The sequence below is a fragment of the Dreissena polymorpha genome, chromosome 1 (assembly GCF_020536995.1).
Source record: "Dreissena polymorpha isolate Duluth1 chromosome 1, UMN_Dpol_1.0, whole genome shotgun sequence".
Lineage (NCBI taxonomy): Eukaryota > Metazoa > Mollusca > Bivalvia > Myida > Dreissenidae > Dreissena > Dreissena polymorpha.
In genome coordinates this window covers 185,619,243-185,642,514 of record NC_068355.1, presented here as the reverse complement: position 1 = coordinate 185,642,514, position 23,272 = coordinate 185,619,243, and the positions used below count along the sequence as shown (strand labels likewise).

The 23,272-nt window shown below is 34.0% G+C and overlaps 1 protein-coding gene and 1 long non-coding RNA gene across 2 annotated transcripts in view; both read right to left on the bottom strand.

The window, feature by feature from the left end:
• The window catches only part of LOC127864273 (uncharacterized), a 122,821-nt gene extending 100,722 nt beyond the window's left edge, over positions 1-22,099 (bottom strand). Inside the window, exons 1-2 of the long non-coding RNA XR_008041668.1 lie at positions 22,027-22,099; positions 5,889-6,342 (exon numbers count right to left, since the gene is read on the bottom strand). This is a non-coding gene — a long non-coding RNA (uncharacterized LOC127864273). The remainder of the gene's footprint in view (positions 1-5,888; positions 6,343-22,026) is intronic.
• The window catches only part of LOC127864234 (uncharacterized), a 210,584-nt gene that overhangs the window by 135,098 nt on the left and 52,214 nt on the right, over positions 1-23,272 (bottom strand). The gene's annotated exons all lie outside the window — the stretch shown is intronic.

The following is a 23,272-nucleotide window of genomic DNA, read 5'->3' as shown; positions in this document are numbered from 1 at the left end:
TGCTATCTAAATGTTCATTCTCGGTGCACTGTTCTTCAATCTAATCCCAGTGTAAGATCAGCGTTTCAGCAGTTGTTTTTTTAACTATTAGGAAACTTGATAAGGAAGCTTAGCTTATAACTATTTATTTAAACTCTAATGCATCGAAAGCCAAAAGCTCATAAATGAAATAAAAAATATTTATATTTGGTGTTATGTTATTAAGAATTGGATAAGAACACAAATTTCTCTCCTGAGTTTCTTGAGATTAATTGTTTGCTTTATTTTTCAAAAATTCTTAATCCTTGGTAGGATAAGAGGATAAGTAAGTGGTATAAATGAGACACATTCTACGAAATCTGGGCTTAACGCATGTTTGTAAAGTGTCGTTCCAGATTAGCCTCATTGCACAGTCCACAAAGGCTAATCAGGGACGACACTTTACCTTTATATTATTTACGTTTGAATTAAGTCTCTTCTTTGCAATAAGCCAGTTATGGCTTAAAGTGTTGTCCCTGATTTGCCTTTGCAGACTGCACAGGCTGATCTGGGATGACACCTTATGCAAATGCCTTAATTTCCTTTTTCTTCGAGGGTGGTTTACATAGAGAAGATCTTTCCAATGTGTGGAAACCTTCAGATTGTTGAGCAGACACAGTATCAACCATGATATTATTAAGCTTGTTTAACCCATTTATGCCTAGTGGACTCTCCCATCCTTCTAAATTGGATCAATTTATTTCCAAAATTAGGGATGTCTAGTATATTTATTTCTATATTTAGAATATTTCTTAGAGAAATTCCTTTAAGCAAACAGGGCAGACCCTGATGAGACGCCGCATGATGATGCCATCATGTGGCGTCTCATCTGGGTCTACACTGTTTGCCAAGGTCTTTTTTTCTAGACGCTAGGCATAAATGGGTTAATAGTTCTAGCAACTTCAATTATACTTTTAAAAGGGAAATCAAGTTGAAACAATATAGACCATTTTTAGTTAGTTATATGTTGTTTTTTGTGCAAACCATACATACCCAACCAACACCCATTACCAGTGACAATTGGGTAACTGTACCTTTGATGAGAATGATGAATGATTCTGAGGAAAAAATGCAAGTTACACCTGACTAATAGCATTATTACCATTCCAACCGGTCTCTAACAGGGTTGTCTAATTAGGTTACACAGCAAACAGAGAAGCTCCCATTTATTAACAGAATGATAATAAGCCATTTCTTACAGAATGATAATTTGCCTATTTCTCCAAATTGGAGGTATTCTTCCCATTCCATTTCTGCCAAGTGATTACCCAATTTATCCTCCTGTTAGCTCATAACAAGCTATCGTTAATTGGCTTCATGAGATAATAACTGTTCATTTCCCCATCTCTCCCATTCACAAGCTATCTATAGATCACAGCTATCTTATTTTCAGGAAACTGATTTAGATACAAGATGTTACTTCTTGGTATTGCTGTAAGTACTACATGGGAAGTTGGTACTTATACATAGTACGACCTAATTATTTTTTTGTTGTTGTTGGTTTTGGTATTCCTCCCTTAAAATAATTTGAAAATCCAAAAAGACATCAACAGTATGAATAATTTCACAAAACAAAAAGTAGAAAAAGATTTGCTCCGTGGACAGAGAACTTGCCCTTGATTGGTCCTTGTTGGCTCAGGTACTACTTAACTCTTTCAGTGCTGGAACCGAATTTTGAAGGCCTTTGCAAACAGTTTGGATCCAGATGCGACGCCACAGAACATGGCGTCTCATCAGGATCCGAACTGTTTGCTATTCTGATAGTATTCTTTAAAAAAAATAAAAAAAATGCTATTTTGATAAATTCAGCAGACGACATTTTAGCAGACGACAAATTTCCCAGCATGCAAAGGGTTAAAAGTACTCTGGAATTTTATATTCAAGTTGATTGTTACCTAGCTTACAAAGGACAGCTAAGATGTAAAGCTGGATTAGACAGCTATGCTGAAAAATACTTTGTGTGACTGAAAATATACTACAACATTTGATACAATAGACTATGCTGACTTGATTTATAGTCAAGCAGCATCACCAGCTGACTTGTGGGCAGAAACTATAAGACTATTAAGTAACAAATTGGTATTATCTATTAAACACATGTCAATGTATTTGTTTGAATTGTGGATAGTAAGATGTCAATTATAAACAATCTCAGCAAAGTTTAATTTTATGAAAAGTTTTGAGAGGTGGTTCTTTATGCATAACCGGTATGGTAGCTATATGGACTTTCGAGCTCAGATTTCAGAACTTTATAGTTTCTAGAGTAAGACAAATTGATGATTCTATTTGTTCAGCAGTACTGTTGGTGCATCCATAACAGCTCGCTATGTGTGGACACAACTTTGAATTATAGATGAGTTGAAAAAGTGCCCCTTTACCATTTAGATACGTATTTTGACGCATTTGTAGTCCCATAGAAAGTTAAATTTAATTGAAGACCTTTCTTACTAGATTCAAGTTTCTTAAAGGCTACATTTCCAACCCTTAGTTAATGAACAGCAAACAGCATAAAACCTGAACAGACTGCAAGTTACTCGCAGGCTGTTCTGGTTTAATGCTGTTTGCAAAATCCATTTTCACTTTGCTTCTTATGGGGGAAACGGTTAACAGAAAACAAAAATTCTATTGAAGTGTCATCATTTTTGTATGAACACAAATCAACAAATTTCTTACATGCTTCAATTCCAAGACTACTTCTGGTGACAAATTATTGTTCTTATCAACTACTTTTATAACAGAACTATATACATTTCTTTTCTTTTTTTAATTAAGCTTTTGGCTTTTGATGCAATAGGTTTTTAATTGATAGTTGTAAGCTGAGCATCCTTGTCAGCTTGAAGTTCTTCAAAAGTTTGAATTATGGTTCAGTAATATAAAACTTTGTAGAGAGATGAAGACCTTTTGAATGTAACTAATTTATCCTGCTTAATTTGATATTTTGATTTATCATTTTTCACCACAAGAAACTATCGGAAACGTGCTCTAATAGGACGATTGATAATGGGACTGAATAAGAATTCAGAAGGTGTGATATTTAAGAAATAGTAAATCCCACTGAGGTCCCTATGGCATTATAGTGACCAGCCAGGCAGCCACAAACCCTATATGGACCGAAGCCGTAGGCTGAGGTCCATATACAGTTTTTGGCTGTCTGGCTGGTCACTATAATGCCATTGGGACCGAAGTGGAGTTTACTATTTCTAATATTACACCGAAGAGTATCCCCTGTATCACTGTACAGTGTTAAACCGGCTTTCCGTAGTTTTATTTTTCATGCAACTGAATGCGCAAACGATGACGTAAATTGTGTGACGTAGTTTCTTTGACGAAACATTCCAGTTGGAGCTAAATGCTCTGGATGTTTAGGACATGTCGGACGTGCTATTTTGTTAACAGTTAGTTATTTGTTTAAGGCATCAAACGAATGCAAAACGTATTTTGGATTGTGTGTTTATCATACATTATGTAAACTTCGATAGGAATACAATAAAATAGTGTGATTTAAAATGGGTTTCGATAAAGGGATGGAAGAATAGAAAATGGAAGTGAATATTGTTTCGACTTTATTGTTTTAAACATAGTATTAATGTTAACGTTGGCATTGAGGTTAGCGTGTCGTTTATTCTAAATTAAGTTTTTTTTTGTACTCTTGTTAAAGCTGAAATAGTGTCAATGCTGTTCAATGACGCGTCAACACAGTGCACAAATAGCGGTGTGTAACCCCGAAGGTCCATATACAAAAAAATAGTGACAGGTCCATATGCTCTAAGGTTTTTCGATCGCATTTTACAGACTGAAACCGGTCATATAGATATAGAAGGACCAATATCTCTGAGGTGTAATATTGACAAATATATCACCAGCAAGCGCACTAATGTATTCCGTATGACACAAAAGTGCATTTTAATGACATTGAGCACTGGTTATTTGAAACCCTTGGTGTCGACAACATGGTACGGCCATTAACAATAAACAGGTGACAAATTTCATAATGGTTGCTAAGATATTAAAATGTCACTGATTAAAAGGATGATATTAATGAATCGAGAGCTTACCGAAGAGGCATGTTGCTTTTGATGTAAAAATGTGGAAAATATGTAAATATTAAAAAAAAAATTATGGGGCCATAACAATAAGTGTCTGTTTGAGGCATAAATTGCTCTGAAGCCTTTATGCGAGCTTGAAAGAGAAAGACTGAACATTACAGGCCTGACCAGTAAGGTGTTAACCCTTTCAGTGCGGGAACCGAATTTTAAAGGCCTTTGCAAACAGTTTGGATCCAGATGAGACACCACAGAGTGTGGCGTCTCATCAGGATCCAAACTGTTTATTATTATGATAGTATTCTTTGAAAAAAAATCGAAGAAAATGCTAATTTTAGAAATTCAGCAGACAACATTTTAGCAGAAAACAAATTTCCCAGCATGCAAAGGGTTAAAGCTCTTGTGTGTTTCATTACGTCTTAAGATATCCAATTTGTCAATAAACAGCTAGGTTAAAAAATAACCTTTGAATTTTGTTTGATTGATAAAGAATAATTTATTTTTTTTGCTTACGAAGATCTGTTGAAAAGATTTATGTGATGTGAAATGTCCAATGGTTACGAAAATTACCGATCGTCATTTTTCTGAAAAACAGCATGTCGCGGTTTACAAAAAACAAATGACTGCACCCAAATATTTTAATGTTACTGACTATAACGGGTTGATACATGTATGATTTTGCTTCTCATTTAGTAAAGTGACAATATCAAGGCCGACACACTTGAAATATGAAGGATATTCTGTCCTTTGGCCTATGTCTATCAATACAGTGTATATAAATACGATCGGCAACTTCCGAAACCAATCGGAAAATGTTGACAGGCATAAAATGTTTTTAAAATTCTTATTTCTGCAAATATTCTACCACATAATGACATTTCTTGTGTATACCAATAAATAAATGATTTTCAAGCAATAGCACGTTGATTTCAAAGGAACACTGTCTATAACAGTGAAAACAAATATTCCAATCTTTTTGGTTCACAATTTTTGTGATGTAAATAGCTTGCATGCAGCATGAAATTGAATGTTCTGTCAGATAAGTGTTTCGACTTTCTGGAGTGGGTGATTTCAGACTGTTTAATCCAACTAGAAAAGAGCTCTTAAAAGTTAGTTAGACTCATGTAAAGTGAAGTAATAAAGAACCACTATTTGTAAACAACCAAAATGTGACCTCCCTTGTTGGATCATGCTACATTTGGAAATGGAAGTGACATATACGAGTAATGCCAGTCCAAGGGAGATAACTCAAAATTAAATTTTTTACCAAACTTCTCTGTTTGTCCAGGAATTATTACTTAATTTCACTTCATGGAATTGTAGAAGTTCTTAGTGTCTTTATTAAACTGAAATACATACTGAATATACTTTTAGACATGAACTAAAGTCATAAACATGATGTTTGAGGTAAATATATGGAATTTATGAAATACTCATTTAAAATAATTTGACCACATTAATACTGGTGATAAATAACAGGCTTGATAATGAATTGCTTAGAACAACTTACTTTTATCTGGAATTAATAAATAATTGTCTTAAACTTCAATGTTCAACACAAATTTTCAACACACAGTATCAAATAGGGATTTCTTCTCAATTGGGTAAGGACTGCATAGACATGTCCAAATTTTCCTATGGTTTAAAGGAAGATGTCAAAAGCCAAAAGTGGTACTTGAAATGACAGGCAACACACATTTGACAGCAGACAATGACAGATCACAATATCCCATACCTTAGAACTTAAACCATAGTTAAGCACGCAATCTGTGATTCGGCTGCATGCCACTGAGGCTGTGGCTGTTATTGAAATATAGTTTATCTTACCTGCCAAGACTTGGCTGGTAATTCTTGACTTGACAACTATCCCAGCCGCAGTCACTTCCACCTCAACAAGTTGGAGGTAAGTACAGGTCCAGTTGCTGACTTGAGTTCAATTCCTGCTGCTCACTTGACAACTATTCCAGCCGCAGTCACTTCCACCAAGACATGATGGAGGTCCGTACATGTCTAGTGTCTTGATTTAGTTCTGTTACCACTACTCACTAGACTACTATTCCAACCAGTCAATGTCACCTAGACACTGGATCTTGTCAGTAGATTTCTAGGATCTGATTTAAGTTCAATTATTAATTCTGCTGCTCAACAGAAACTATAACAACTACACTCACTTCCACATGGACAGGTAAGTAGATGTCCTGTGTCTGGCTAGAATTCCATTTATTCTCAATACCAACAGAACATCTTTCACTGGCTGACCAATCTGTCTCCAGTACATCAGCTGTGAATATACAAAAACAAAAATGAATGAGATAATGAATCTGATTTTTGTAAGTAAAATTATTTGTAAAGAAATCCATTTTGTTCACTACATACATGTACTAAGTAGACCACCTGTTAGAGCAAAAAGTGCACCTAAAAGATAAGCAGGTTTTTGCAAAAATTCATACCTGTATCTACATTGTATTTATATTCTTTATTAAATACCAAACACTACGTTGAAATCATGAATCATAGGATAAAAAATGTTCCAACTCTTATTGTGTTGAGTCTTGTTTTTTTTCAAATGTTTGTATAGCTCGATTAAATAAGATTTGAACAAGAGCTGTCAGAGGACAGCGCGCTCCATTATTCGAGTGCTTGACAGTATAACGTAACCCATCATGGGGAAATTGTCCATATTCAATAATTTATTAGACGATCTTTCAAAAATAAAAAAAGGAAAAAATATATTTATTTTTTTTTGGGGGGGGGGGGGGCGCAGGGTTGAGAGGGGGTATAATGTGGGGTGTGGTCATTTATTAGACAATCTTTCAAACAAAATCGGGGGGGGGGGGGGGTAGAGGGGGTGAAGGTGAGAGGGGGGCGATAATGTGAGGTGTGGAAATTTATTAGATGATGTTTAAAAAAACATAAAAAAAAAAAATTGGGGGGGGGGGTAGGTTGGGGGGGGAAGGGATTATGGGTAGGGGCGTGGGATCTTGTTTGGGTGGAATCCATTGTGGTATTCAGGTTAGTGTTGTTTTGTCAAAGTAATAATAAAATGTGATCATAAATAAAGAACTTATGGTAATTTAAGCAAAATGTTCAATTATCTAAAAGTAAAAGGGGCCATAATTATGCCAAAATGCTTGAAACAGTGGTCTGCTCTTGTTTATAGGTTGTGGTTATGTTGGTCAACAAGTATGCAACATATAAAAGCAATATGTCAAAGGATATAGGAAATATTTGGGGTAGTACGCAAACTTTAATATAGTTTTATCAATAATATGCATTCTAAGTATAAAAGGGGCAATAATTATGACAAAATGCTTGATAGAGTTGTCTGCTCTTGTTTATAGGTTGGGGTGATGTTGTTAAACAAGTATGCAAAATATGAAAGCAATATGTCAAGGGACAATGAAAATAAATGGGGTAGTACGAAAACTTTAACATTTGCTGCATATTCTAAGTGAAAAAGGGGCCATAATTTTGACAAAATGCTTGATAGAGTTGTCTGCTATTGTTAATAGGTTGGGGTCATGTTGGTAAACAAGTATGCAAAATATGAAAGCAATAAGTCAAGGGACAAAGAAAATATTTGGGGTAGTACGAAAACTTTCACATTTGCACACTAACGCAGACGCTAATGCTAACGCAGACACTCACGCAGACGCTCACGCCGACGCCGGGGTGAGTAGGATAGCTCCACTATATATATTTTATATATTATAGTCGAGCTAAAAATTGGTTACCAATTGTTGAAGACATTACTAGGTTTTCTAGTTTTTGACCACAATTGACTTTAATTCACACATATACTGTAGCCTTTATAATGACAAGATGAAGTTTCAATAAGATTTATAATTTAATAATGATAAAACAGTACATTTGGATTTCATTTTGTATATAAATGATTATTTTGTTATGATTTACATAATAATGCAATAAAGTATCAATATCTTCACATCTTGAATCATGATGCAGTTAAATGTTATATTTTATTATGTTTGGGTTTTAAATTATGCATATTCTCTTATACATGGTGTTGATCTAATATGTTATTATTATAGTTTGTTCGCTTAACATTCTTGCAGTACTGTTTTGTTGTAAGATATAATAATAAATAAAAAATTTAAGAAATAGCTTCTCTTGTCTTTTTGTTATTATCCACCGCCATAGGTGGACGGATATAGTTTTAGCATTGTCCGTCCGGAACAATATCTCAGAATTGCTTGAACGGATTTCATGGAAACTTGATATAAGTGTATACACTGTAACTCCAATATAACGCGGATGACGGGGTCCAAGCCACGCAACCGCGTTATAAACGGACAGCGTTATAAGTTTTGAGCTAATTTATTGCAGGGGGATATAAAAACAGGTAAAGTATAGCCTATAATATAGGTCCTGTGTATTGCCATGCTCTGTTGTCATCCGAAAATACTTGCATATAAACCGAATCGAACGATAACGTAATACATACCGCTTTTCTAATGTGCACATGCATCCGATAATCCAATATAATTACAACATCAATTACGAAAAAAATAATCTTTAACATTTATGACGAGAAATATGAGATTCATAAGCACATCCATATGCCGACGCCAATTTTCAGAAAAAGAGTACAGTGCATTATGGGACAGAGCTTTAATTGGGCGAGCGACTTTAAATTTAGATTGAATGCAATACGACACATGTACGAAGAAATGTTTTATTGCGTCATACGCGTCATGTAAAAATCGTGCTTTCCGTGGACTTTCTGATAAATGGCAAAAATTAAAGTGAATCTCTGTTAAGTATACTGCGTTAGCACGTAAATAAATCGTTAGGATTAATTAATTTATTATTCGTACACGCACAGAAACAACAGAAACATTAAACATAAACAAAGATCTTTTTATTTATCAAGCATGTATAGCATATAATAAACGATAACACTGTCAAAGTTTATACAATACACGATACATACAAAACATTAACAGGTAATTCATCTATTCGCTATGAAATGTGAAATATTCCGTCATCTTTCTCTGCTTGCACGAGTCTCTGGCTGCGCAGTATACTAGTTGTGAGCAGTATATTTCACAGCCGCTCCTTTCATATGGACAAACTGCAATCAAATCAAAGTAAAAATGTTTTAATCGTTTTGAATAACTTTAATTTGATAATTATTCCACTTGCACTTACCTTATTGAAAATAGCGCACTGAGCCGCTCTGATAGAGAATACATGTAATAAACACTGACTCGCAAGTTTTCACACCTTTATTGACCTTTATTGACATTACACAAGAGATTAACACCAGTTAGCTTTCTCGTGTCGTTTAACTTCTAATCGATTAAAATCGATTAAAATCGGTTAAACGGACGGATAAAGCAAGCAGGCTGTGATCGCCGCCATCTTTGAATTTTCTGAAAATACATGAAGATGCATAACATTGGTTTGAATCAGAAATGGAAGGTTGGAGAAAAAACGGGATCCAATGACCCCCCGCGTTATATTGGACACAGCGTTATAACGGACCGCACTATATTGGAGTTACAGTGTATATCATAATATAATGATGTGTGTAAAATGCTGTTGCAATTCATTTGCAAATAACAGAGTAATGGCCTTTTTTACTTGAAAATAATCACACTATTGTGTCTGGAGAGTAATCTTGGAACTGCTTGTGCAGATTTCATTTAAACTTGGAATGAGTGTACATATTGATAAGAGGATGGTAAAGGTCAAATTGTCACTCAAACAATTGGTCAATAATGGAGTTATGGCCACTTTTTACATAAAAATACATGTTTATAATATTGGTATTTTAACTGCTTTTAGGATTTGATTGAACCTTTATTTAAGTGTATCATGTATGAATCTAAAGCAGTAGTTGTTTACAGAATTTGGCGTTGCAAGCATGTGGCGTGTGGTATCAATTTAACAAATGTGCTTGTTTGTTTATATTTTTATTAGGGATGGCAACGAATACCGATTTCGGTATTCGAATATTTGGTCATCCTTCCGAACGAATATTCGGATATTCGGTCAACATCTGTTGAAAAAAAGTCAACTTTGTTTACCGTACCATTACTCCATGAATTCTACTTTACAAAACAAAAATAAATTGTACTTATTTACAGTATAACATTATTAGGGGCGAAGATTTCCGACCAGAGTTCCGACAAATTGGGGAACTGCGCAGCCTGACAGAACTGACGTACCCTTGCTTGCAGTTACTGCTACAGCAACAGAGAAGGTACAGCAGAATATACACCAAGGTCTGCTGTTGTCCGACGATGCGTTATCCGTCGGCGTATTACCCGACAGGTAAATGAGACAAAATACCACAATCCTCGTAGCAAATATTAAATGCTTAGCAGTAAGTTTTATATAATTACAATTAACAGCAAACGTCGTATAAATAAAACTGTATCCACTAATAAACGGTTTTATGAATCGCAATTGGTTCTAAGTTATGTAAAAACGCAATGCGGATAGGAATTGTGCCCTTTGGTTGACTCATTTTGCATAACGGGTCAGCCAATCGGGGGGAATTGTGCCAATAAGTTGCCCAATTTTGTGTAATGGGTCAGCCAATCGTGCGCTGTGATCTGAGTCACGTTCACTTGACAGTTAACATTTCCCGCGCCTAGCGTGCCCTTCTCGCGACTAATAGAACGCTATTAAAAGAAAGTTGCTTAAAAAAAACACTTCCATTTCACCTCCTGCATTTTTTTTCATGTCACCTTCCAGGTGTGCTTTTAACTCATGACTTTTACATTGTCATGTATTAATTAAGACTAATTTAGAGTTTGTGTTCAAGTAAACGACATTTTGCAATACAAGTCCTAAGATTGGTTTTCTGTATATTCTTCGTCACTCCATTCTAATCCCCTGGTGGTGAAAGTCACTATGTTAGTGGAAAGGCAATTCCTAAAATTATCTGGGAACTATTTAAAGAAGCTACTTACGTTTTCTGATCGGGTGCGCATATTTATAATACAATCCATGCTTCTTAATTAACTAATAGTTTCATAATAATTGGTAGTAATCTTTGAAAAATAAATAACATACAATTTAATTAAACTCCCTGTGTACGTCAGATATTTGCGTTAGTAGTTAAATTAGTAAAAGTGTACCCAGATAATTAAATACAACGCTATAACTATTATAATTATGATACTATTTGTATGATAAAATCTTCAGACCGAATATTCGACTGGCGGTTAGAAATCGACTGATCACGCTGAGGAAGAGCTGGTGTGGTTGCTGCAACAGTTTCAGACATCACCCACACTGGTCAAGACTATAATATTCTGCAAGTGTGTAATTTTAATTCAATTCAATTCTGTTTTAATCAGAATGTTGGCTTGTTTGTTTAAAATTTATGTATGATGTACAATAGTGTGAAGATCTTTGTAATTGGGTAAACTACACTGTACTATGCTTTTCTATGTCTGTGTTCCTATAAAAAAAAATCTTATATTACATGTATGTCAAAAAGATCTTCCTTTTGCGATTTCAGGTCGTACAGGTGTGTATATCAAGTGTGGTCATGGTTGGTTATTCAACTCGGTGACATGTCTTACGACGGGGAGCACCATAGCTACAACCGCGTTGTTGAAATGTTTACATCTTCAACAACGGACGCCACGAAGGAGAGGATTTCTAAATGATTTCCGGGCCGGCAACAGTCGCCTTTGGGCTTGGAGTAAGTTACTTTCACAATGATTATAACTCACTTCGACATTTTTTTCTCAATAAAACTATTATTTACTTAGTTAATAAAGTTTCTCTTATTCAATTTTGCTCAATCACGTTCATACCATATAAATTAAACTTGTATATCGTACGAAGTTAAAACATGAGTATGTATTTTTATTTAAAAAAAAGTTAAATCTTGATACTCAACAATGACATTTATTTTCTGTGATGGTAGATCGACATTCCGGACGTGTGGCTCGTGGTCCACTGGGGCGCACCGCGCTCTATCCTGTCTTACTGGCAGAGCCGGTAGCGATGGAGATCCCGCTCTTGCTCTAGTTTTCGCGTACCCGCGGTCCATAACGGATTGCAATGACGCTATGAAGACCATGGTGAATGGGACGGAATGCGTCAGACGTACCGTTCTGAAGGAGCTAAGAACTAAAGACATGAATCCTATTCCTGCCCAAGGCAATGGTTGTCAAGATGACACATGTGAAGTGTGTGTTTGCCAGTTGTGTATTTGTTGTAACAGATGCTCACGAAGCTGTACATGTTTTGGAGCGTGTCCGGACAATCTATTATGAAGTTCTCTTTATGTTGATTGTTTTGTGACCATTATCATGGGTTTAGCATTATTTCTATTGATTTTTTCTAGTAAATGTATGTCTATAATTAACACTTACACTGAATAGTACTAGTAGTGCTTATTTCACTGTTTACTGGCAGGTAGTAACATTTGTGCATGACATTGTTGATATTTATAATTATAATTGCCGAAGTACTTTGTCATTGGGGATACACAGCGTTGGGACAAGAACCAATTAATATGGTAGCATATTTTTCATTTGACGTGTTAGACTTGTTTCAATGTTCAATGTAGATGAATTCATTTTAACATGCTATTTTCATTGATGAAGTAAAGTTTTCTAATGTTGATGTGATCGTTTTGTGACCATTATTATGGGTTAAATGTTATTTCGATTGATTTATTTTCTTAAGTTTGTGTTTATAATTTAGACTTTCACCAAAACGTCGGTGAATAGGGACCCATAGCACCTAGCAGAGTTGATGTTCATCCGTTGTGCAAACAATTGGTGTAATGCGCTAGCCAACAGCGACATTTTAATTCGGGAAATTGCGAACTGATCCAATATGGTTGATAAAAAGTACGAAAGAAAGACGAAGTCAATAAAAAGCAATTATTATTGCTTGCTTAAATGGTACCATTCGCATGAGTTTGTGGTTTAGGTTACAATATACTAAATACTCGTTTCATGTAGGGCTGTACTCTCTAAAAAAATATCATAGTTGACTCGAAGGCATGTTTTACTTCTTAAACTATTGTTCGGGTTTTATCTTTCGGAGATAATGGTAGGGCATAAATAGGTGTTCACCACCGAATCCCTGAAATATGATGAACTTGGAGACTTAAGTAAAGCCTTGCACTGAAAAAGGTTACATTCCACTAAGAAACGGCCGAAAAAAAGTTGCAAAAACAGTCGATTTTGATTAGCGTCAAGTTCTTTTTTGGTTTGAACATGATATATCTTTTTTATTGCATAAATCGATTCCGCTTAGAATGGCCTTTAAGAAAAGGTATGGTTATGGGGGTCTCTATGTTCAAAATGTTGAATTTATTTTCGCTCAACGTTGTCGCTTTTACATTGAATTATAGGGAAACTATTTAGTATATTGTGACCTTTAGACAGGTAAACTTTGATAAGATCTTGCAGTTTCAGTGTTCCTTAACCCTTGCATTGTTGATAACATTTTGCACCCATGGCCAAGAGAGAGCGCATTGCAACTATCAGCAACCCATTGGGTTATAAAGCTGATAGTTGAATTATTGCAACTATATGGGTCTCTATGGCAGCATTGGCGTTTGATTTAGTGTAAAATAACCTCAAACATAAATTAAACGTATACGAAGCCGTCAGTCAATTGAACGCGTATTTGTGTACCGAATCAACCCACTAGTACGGGCAAAAGCCCGTGAAGCGGGCGTTGACCATTCATACATATGGGAATTTAGACTTAAAATTACATGAGAATACCACATATGGATACGTCTCAAAAAAAATTGCCACGCGACATTTATTTTCGCGATGCTATTTATGGCCTTGAACAAATCAAAAACACTTTGACATATGCTAAATCACATGTAAATGCATACCTCAGGAAAAGTTATACAGGTTTTTTTTTCCACTTTTTGGGAAGATAGCCCATGGCTTTGGGATTGGGAATTTTATCGGCATTTTCATGAAATTGGGAAAATTAATTCATTAGCCATTTTTTCCAAACGAAAAGTCCACTTATTAGGGAAATACTAAATTTGATATAACACTTTATAATCATTAAAATTAAAAGAACAAAATCATAAAATACTTTGTTAGTTGTAATTGAATTAAAATTGAGATAAAATACGCATAAAACACTTCTTTACTTCTTTCTAAAAAATCTATAAAAAAAAAAAATTTTTTTTTTTTTTTTTTTTTTTTGGAAATTGGGAATTTTTTGCCACATTTTGGGGAAAAAGTATACTTTTTGGGATTGGGAACATAGGCGTATTTTGGCTATAAAATCGGGCCAAAAAAAACCCTGTTATATCAATGACATCATAATTGTGTAGCGAATCACACTAAATATTCTCGCATTATTTTTTCTTCGCAACCGTTCCAAAATTAAGTCATTACTCAATTATCTCCCCTGAATGCTCTTCTTCAGTGGGTATAAGCCAAAGACTGGTTCACTACATATAGTGACAGTCTTTACCAAACACAATTTAGGTGAACATAACCCGTCTTTAATATATTGTCGAATCTCAGATTTCTGTCGAATTTATTTGCTTTGATCTTTTCGATATCTTATTGTTATTATTATCCTGACAAATCACAAAGGCTTGTTAAAAAAATATTTGTTTTAAACATTATAGCTGGCATCTCTATTCTTCCAGTATTCTCGCGGTATTTCAATAACGACACCCTACTGTTTATTTGTCAGAATTTGTGACGCATTTTCCATTCGCTCTCAGAAAGAAGTTTTTACTTGTGATCATGAGCAATATTCTGGTAAGTTGTCGTTGTTATCCACCAGAAACACATTTATTTTCAAAATTTAAAGATATTCCGATCTAACTTTTTAGTCTTTTAGCTTTAATTTTTAACTAGTTACACCTCGTCTGCTCGCACTTTACCGATATCCCGAAAGGTTACATATCACTATAATTAGTTAAGGCCTCAAACCACAAAATCCGATACCATTGGATTTTCGTACAACAATCTTACGTAAAAAATCTGCCAGATTCAAATCAACAAAAAACAAGACACTTATAAATTGTCTGCGTTATTGATCAAATTTTAAGATATTTGTTGGTTTTCCTTTTTTTAGAAGCTGTTCTGCGAAGGCAAGAGCTGGGCTTCATACAAGCCTATCTATCCAGCAAAACTGACAGTTTTGGTTTACAGAAATCAACAAAGGAGGGATTCCTGAACTATCATAATTTCCAAGCTATACACATCTGTTATTATCTGTGGTGATTTTTATTGGTTCTGTTGGTTTACTTGGATGGAACATGTGTGAACTTTTATAGAACTTTGAAAAGTCTATATATGTCTATCTATAAACAAAAATCATCTATGGTATAATAAGATCAGATGTGCAAACAATGTCAAAGGGTTGTTAAATTAACAATTTGAAGGCAATTATGCTGAAAAAATATGAAAGTTCCCATGCAAATTTTGTCTGTATATCGACAAGTGTCTGCCGATAGTTGTCAAACTAGTAATACAAAACTTACCACAAGTATGTAAAAGCACTAAGTACCTGTGATCATTTTTAGTAAGATAGTGTAATTCTAAACAGTAGCAAATAGCTTGTTTAGTAAATGCATAATGCAATTAATATGGTTTCCATTCTATTGTGTAATTAATAAATTGGTTGTTACTTGTCAATCCATGATAAATGTTTTAAGGCTAATACAAAACCAGCAATGTTAATTTTGTAAAAGGTAATACAAACACCACTTTGTAATTTCATATATGTTAATATTCTTGAAATGTAGGTTGATGACAGTGTTTTAGTTTTACTTATTTTGTAACTATTATTTTATGTGCAAATAAATGATGTGAAGTGTTTGGTATCTCCACACAATACCACATACCTTTTTATATATGTACTGTGTTATGTGTTTTTTGAATGTTTAAATAAAAAAATATGGATGATATAACATGATGCATTCTAATATTTGCATTCAAATTGTGACTATAGACAGAGCTCCAGATAAGGGCCGTACAGCCGTAAATACGTCGAAAGTCTACAAGAAGTACTAGGTAGAACAAGAAATGTACTTCGACGTACAATTTTCACCGACCCTTGAGTGTTAGCCAATCAGAAGACACCTTACGTCTGTTGCTTTTAGAGATATTTGACATTGAACATTATTATTATTATTATTGTTTATACTGAATTATGCGACTATCGACCGCTTACTCATAGATATTGTGCGTATTTATTAAACATTATTATTATTATAATTAATACCAAATTATGCGACTATCGACCGCTAACTCATAGATATTGTGCGTATTTATTGACCTGGCGTGGCGGAATTAACCTCTGACTTATGCAAGTTATGGTTATCACAAAATACGACCAACGGGGAGGTTATAATACATTATTTATCCCGTTAATGCTTTGTAACTGTTTGGTTACCGTTGGGAATTTCCTACACAGTAATACGCTGGACGGTCGTGATACTCCGCCCCGCATGATCAATAAATACTCACAATATGCTGAATAATTTTAATTTTAAAAAGGTAACAATTGAATCTTCTTCAAATTTGTATATAATCTATTTCAATGCATTAAATACTTAAAACTTCTATTTGTTGTTTTTTTGCCATTCTGATATTTTTATTCATTTTTTCCTCAATTAAAAAAGAGATTTTTAACATTTATTATGAATAAATCTGAAGGAAAAGCGGCTCAAGAGACTAGTGTTTTGATTGGCTGTTCAGAAAATGTGTACGTAGAAGTACAAACATGTATGTCGAAGTACAAATTGTACTTTGACGTACAAATATATACTTTGAAGTGTATTTTATATTTATGTCGACGTACAATTATTGTACTGCTGTACATTTCTCTTTTTAACTTGTAGGTCTTCTTGACTCAACCCAAATGGTACGCCATAGTATGTCTTTAGGGTTATCTAAAGAATGCTCCCACTAAAGGGTTCAATACAGACACCTCCCAGTGACTAAGCCAGTTAGCAGACACCCCATCCACTAAACCACAGACACCGAACCAGCTTTAAATTCTGTGGCTAGAAAAAAAAATAAATAAGATGCTAGATCTTTAAGCTTGGAACATGTATCACGTTTTAAGATTGATTTTTTTGGATGCATTACTAAATTATTGCAACAATTATAATATTTTGAACACAATCATGTCCATGTAAATATTAAAAATACATGGTTATCAAAAAAAACTTTAAAAGCTTTTGCCCGTAAATTAGGTAGCACCTATAGTCATATTATGAATTTGATGCCGTTAAAGCTTCCGACATGAATTCATGTCGGAACGATGCTATTGCAAAAAAACGTTAAACGATATGAGGTCGATGTAAATCTACCTCATATTTATAGGAGTAATTTTTAATACGGGCATAAGCCCGCAAAGCGGGCGTTGACCGTTTATTTGTATCACTTTTCTGAAATACAAAGAGACATTACCTTATAGGGATACAAGTCAAATAATTTCTGCCGTCACCTATTTTCGCGATGGAAAATCATAGAGCGCTGGAGCACATAGGCACTTCGACAAACGCTATATGACACGCAGATGCATTCCTCGTGAAATAATACGGCATGGCAGTAATTATTAAGAAGCGAATCGTACTCTATGTTATTGTATTATGACTTTCTACGATCAAAATACGTCTGTTTGCCTCCCTGTGTGACACTTCCTGTTTCCCATAATGCATTGCAAATTGAAAATTGCTCTAGATGTTGTTAACAAAATCTTAAAAAAGATAACCCGTCTAAATTATTTGCGTACTTCCGGTTAACAAAACCGAATAAGATTAGTTTCGAATTAACTTCTTCAATTAAAAACCAATATTCTATAGTTAATATTATCCCTTTACATAAATAAACAATTGTTTAAAAGTTTAATTTGTTCACAACATGAACGGCCGCGTTTCTTTCGTCGACAACTATACATGTCTGTGTGACGTCACTGCTTTCGTCGAAACGTCATTAAGAAGTAAAAATTGAAACTGACATACTCTGGTGGATGTTTACATTGTTGAAATTTAATAAATAAATGGAATGCACTCGATTGGTAAGTCATTATTCAATTAAAATATTGCGTTTGGTTACATGTCATAAACATCAATCTATATACATGTTATATTGCTAAAGATTACCTTTGATAACATGGGAACTGTTTTCGGCACATACAAAAATTCGCCGATTTTAAATTTAAGGTCATTATTATTCAGTCAAACTAATGGAACATAAAAGTTATCATTTTATTAAGTTTTGGAGTTATTTCTTGAGTATATTCTACGTGATTATTCTCAAGACCCTTTCTTTTGTGATGTATTAAGTTACGTTGTGATTGTAAACAATATTGCATCTCCGACTCATACTCGATCATTTTCGTACCAAACTGTTTCAAACTTTAAAAAATCAAACTGTGCTTACATACACATTGGAAATAGACTAATTCATATAGATTCTTTTTGATTTTCTTTTAGAAGCTGCATTGTCAAATGCTGGACTTCACACATTCCATGCAGCATTCTGCTGAGCAAAACTTACTGCATGCTTTGTACTCAACAACGAAGCAATTCTGGACCTATAAAGCTTGACCGGGACTGAAACATTAGCAATTGTGACTCTGTAATGTTCAACCTTAGTGGACTGTAAAGAAACTGCAATTATTGTGAAGAGACTCTGTATGTCTGTAAGCAAAAAGAATATACAGCATAACAAATATCAGGTGTGAAAACAATGTGAAAAAATAGTGAAATTAACAATTTGCAATCAGGCATGTCAAATGAATTGTTGATATTAAAAATGATAGTTCCCAGGCAGCTCTAGACGTTTGTTTCTGTATTTCTGTTACTAGAATTTATTCATTAAATGTATGCATCAATTAAAAAGCACACTCTGTTTAGAGACCATTGTGTTGTCTCATTGTGTGATGATGACTTTGAGTAATACATTGTACATTAAACAATATCTACTAAGTTGTTTTTAAGTATCAGATTTCTTGTTTATTATATAAATGAATGTTAATTTTTGCTTAAATATAAATGTGCATAATGCAGTGCCAGTAGCACACTTTGCAATATTTTTATTACAAAAGAGTGTGTTGTACACTTGAACTTATACCTATAATTAATAATCCTTGCTTAAAAATTCATTTGACACACCTGAGACCATGTTGTGTATTACCATTATTATTTTGCACATTATGCTGACACTTTGAAAAAATTGCAAATGAGCGAAAAGCAGACGTTTAGTCTTGTCAACTGTCTCTGATTACCACTGATTACTTACTTTTGAAGACCATATAAGAAGCGAAAGTGTAGGATACGGTATTCATTTTATTTGATGACTGCTTGTTATTATTTCTTCATAGAAGGCGTACTGGATGAGTGGAGTATTTCTTTTGGTTCTACATCTTTGATGAAGTCAACTCATTGACATTTAATAGTGCCATGACTGAGCGTGTTTTTTAACTAACAAACACGTGGTAGGAACTTACGGAATATATGCAAACTCATAACAGTGTGTCTAATACTATATGTGTTGAGTGCACAGAAACAAGGGCGAGAAGATAAGGGTATAAATGAACATACTGAATGTGTTATTTTGTTAATGAGCTTGAACATACAAAAAACTTGACTTGAATCAATTGGGATGTACATGCAGTTTAATAATCGGGTTGTTATTTTATAATCATATTCATGTGGAAACTGCCTCATTCACATGCAATACGCAGCTGCTGTCTATATGTTTAATGCCACATTCCATAATGACTGAGTATCTTTACTTTCAAAACATGAAAATGAATTAAATGAAATGAAAATAAAAAAAATAATGTAATTAAATTCAGGTGAAAAATATTTGATAATATTTTATTTAAATATGGTTTGGTAAATTATTTACTGGTAAAACAATTCTTGTTGATAACAGTAAATTCGTGATAATAAGTATGTTGTTGTTTATTTTTTGTCTCACACATAAAGTGACAGGTACACTCATATATTTAGCGTTAAGCTTATAATGTGGGTCTTCATCATAAACCTAAATTTTTGCTACTAGTATTTTCTCCTTAGCACCAACCTAGTAATGTTCAATCTGTGTATGCCATAAGCGATAGTTTTTACCAACTGTTAATTCCTGAGGATTCAGAAAAATACAATAAGTTTACCACATTTCATGACATAAGCTCTAACAGTGCGGAAGATATGCAAAGAGTATTGTGTCCAAAGCCAAAGGTGATATTTCTGGTCTGTGTAATTTTGCGCAGTGAATGAGGTCTTTGCACTTCTTTCAAGATAGACGCAAACACTCCTGCAAGCATTGTTGCATTTATATATTTATTAATATTAATTAAGTACAAAAAGTTTTTCATTTACATATGCAGGGGATACATTCACGAGGTTAATGATTTAGACATGGGACCAAAATAATGAAGTACGGCACCTTTCTTTTTTATGCTTAAGTTAAATAAAATCGTTTTAGAAATAATCTTGCCCTAAAACATAAATGGCATCCCTGCATATGGAAAACATCAATAAATCACAGTTTCGCGAGATTTTTATTTTATTTTTTTAAATTCTAACATTGTTTTTAAAAGATGGAAACAAAAAATGAAATACATGTTTAAGAGTTTGAAAACAGTACAAGGGGTTACTATACAAAAAGCATAGCTTCATAAACTTGTTTAAGATTTAAACAAATTATATTTTATTGTTTTGCTAAATTACATATTGTTTTGTAAAGAAATTGAATGTTTTGTTGCATGATAATGTGCAGACTAGTGCTGCAACAATATACCGGTATATCGGTATATATCGCAATACGCAATCTGCATATTGTATTGCGATACGATTTTCATCATACCGGTACAAAATTTTTACAAAAATTAATTCACATTTCGTCCAGAAAAGCCATCCAAAATAATGATAACAAGGTAAACAAAATAAGCAGTGTAATTTTTTGTTTCGTTAAAATAGCATTCTGAAAAGTATATTATACGGAGTAACGTTGTTACATCGGAGCATTCGTTCGATGCTTTTGAACAGATTATCGTTGAATTAATTGCGCACAGCTGTAAATGTTTCGTTCGATTCTAAATTGAGCATTTTTAAATTTGTAATCCAAATTTCGGAAATACGCTTCAAAATTTTAATGCTAATGTGACAATAAAAAAATATAGCGTCAAATAAAAAGTGCTTTATCCTTTGTCTCAATAAAGAGCGCGCGAAAATGATACAGACATGTAGGACATCGCACGGAAAGTATGGGTGTATTTTGTGTTGTATAAAAATGGGAACATCACGTCAGGTGAATTACGCGTGTTCAGTGGAAAAAAATGCCTGAGTTGGACGTTATTTCATCACATCTTTAAATAGTAACAAATGCCAAAATGTATTTGATATATAAGAAAAGTTGCGAATGATTGTGTGTCTTGTTATTCTTGAGCATATTTACCGGCATATAGTAAATATTTACCAAAATTTGCTTTAAAACTGGAATATTCGGGATTATCGGATAATTGGCAAGTTATAATTTTGGTACAAGTTAGCAATATATTGCGATATATTGCAATACGGGTTTTTTAACTGACAATATTGCAATATGGTTTTTGGCGTATTGTGGCAGCACTTGTGCAGACATATATTACCCGTGTTATCTTTATCAAACATTAAATAAGCTTTTGCACGTAAATTAGGTAGCACATATTATCATATTAAGAATCCTTCATCCGTATAGAATATATTTGTAAACAGTATTTACTGTATCAATCCTCATTTGATTGATGTGTAATATCTAATGGTACATGTTATTTGTGTCGTATCTATCTGGAAAACAATGCCGCCCGTTTTATTATGGGTCTCTATGGCAGCATTGGCATTTGAGTTAGTGTAAAATAACCTCAAACATAAATTGAACGTATACGAAGCCGTCAGTCAATTGAACGCGTATTTGTGTACCGAAGCAACCCACTAGTAGTTTTATCAATAAGAAAAGTAAGAGAATGTTACCTTTTCATCTGAAAACTGTTTATTTTCGTGTTAGATTGGTAGACGATTTCCCGCAAAAGGTTATAAATCTAACCTCCTTTTGAAGAACGTTGCTTACATCCTTAACAAGTAATAATATTTAAGTCGAGACGGCAAGTTGAGTCGGTCTCAACTGAAATGAGATTTGAAGGGATCTTTTCACAGATTTTGGCATGTATTAAAGTTCACCATTAAATGCTTTATATTGATCAATTTAAACATTGGATCTAAAAAGCTGCAATAAAAAACTAGAATAATAATAAAAAAAAGAAACCCTCAACAGGGCTCGAACCACTGACACCAGGAGTAAAAGTCTAAGGCTTAGACCACACGGGCATCCGTGCTCATAAAATGAATGATGTATTTTATACTTCATATAGCAATCCTCGTAGTGTCACACAATATAACGACAACAACAGAACTATCCAAATTAGTAAATCGTTTCGCGTTGCAACGCTTTATTATTTTCAGGTTTGTAAATCGTCAAAAGATGCAAATATTGGATTTTTAGAGCATGTTAAATGTTCAGTATTACCGTTTCCTCACAAATATCATAACTACAACGAACATTTGCGTATCTGAAACCATTTTTTTGTAATTTGTCAAATTACCAAAACGTGAAAAGGCCCCTTAATATTATAATACATGTATAGGTATGTTTAATTAAATGGTGACTGCAAAATTGCGAACCATCTGTTCTTTTTTCTGGGTAGGTTTTATTACGCCACATTTGTCGTGTATTTACATCGTCGATACTCACGTTCGGTGATACCTGCTATTCATCTTGAAATCGGTGTATGTTGAATTTTGCCTCGCTCTTGGAAAACTGGTCTTGATTCAAGTGCGTAAAGCGACGTCCCAGATTAGCCTGTGCAGTCGGTCTGTGATTAGCCTGTGCGGGGTTATCTAGAACGAAACCTTACGCACATGCATTAAGCCCCGTTTACCCATAGCGTGGCGCAATTCTAATGGCCGTTTTCAAAAAAGTTTGGGACGTGCGGAATACCCAACATACCGATTTAATGCAACGGCATTATGAGGTAAGTCTACAAAGGATATATGCTACAAGCACACAACTATACCAAATCCATATTTTTTTCCGATTTCCTATGCGGTTTGTTGGCATTTTGTTCGGTTAACATTTTCTTGTTTAAAGTTTATGTTTAGTGTGTTTACGAGCTGATGCTTTATGTAATCGGATTCTTAATACACACAAAAATAAAACATA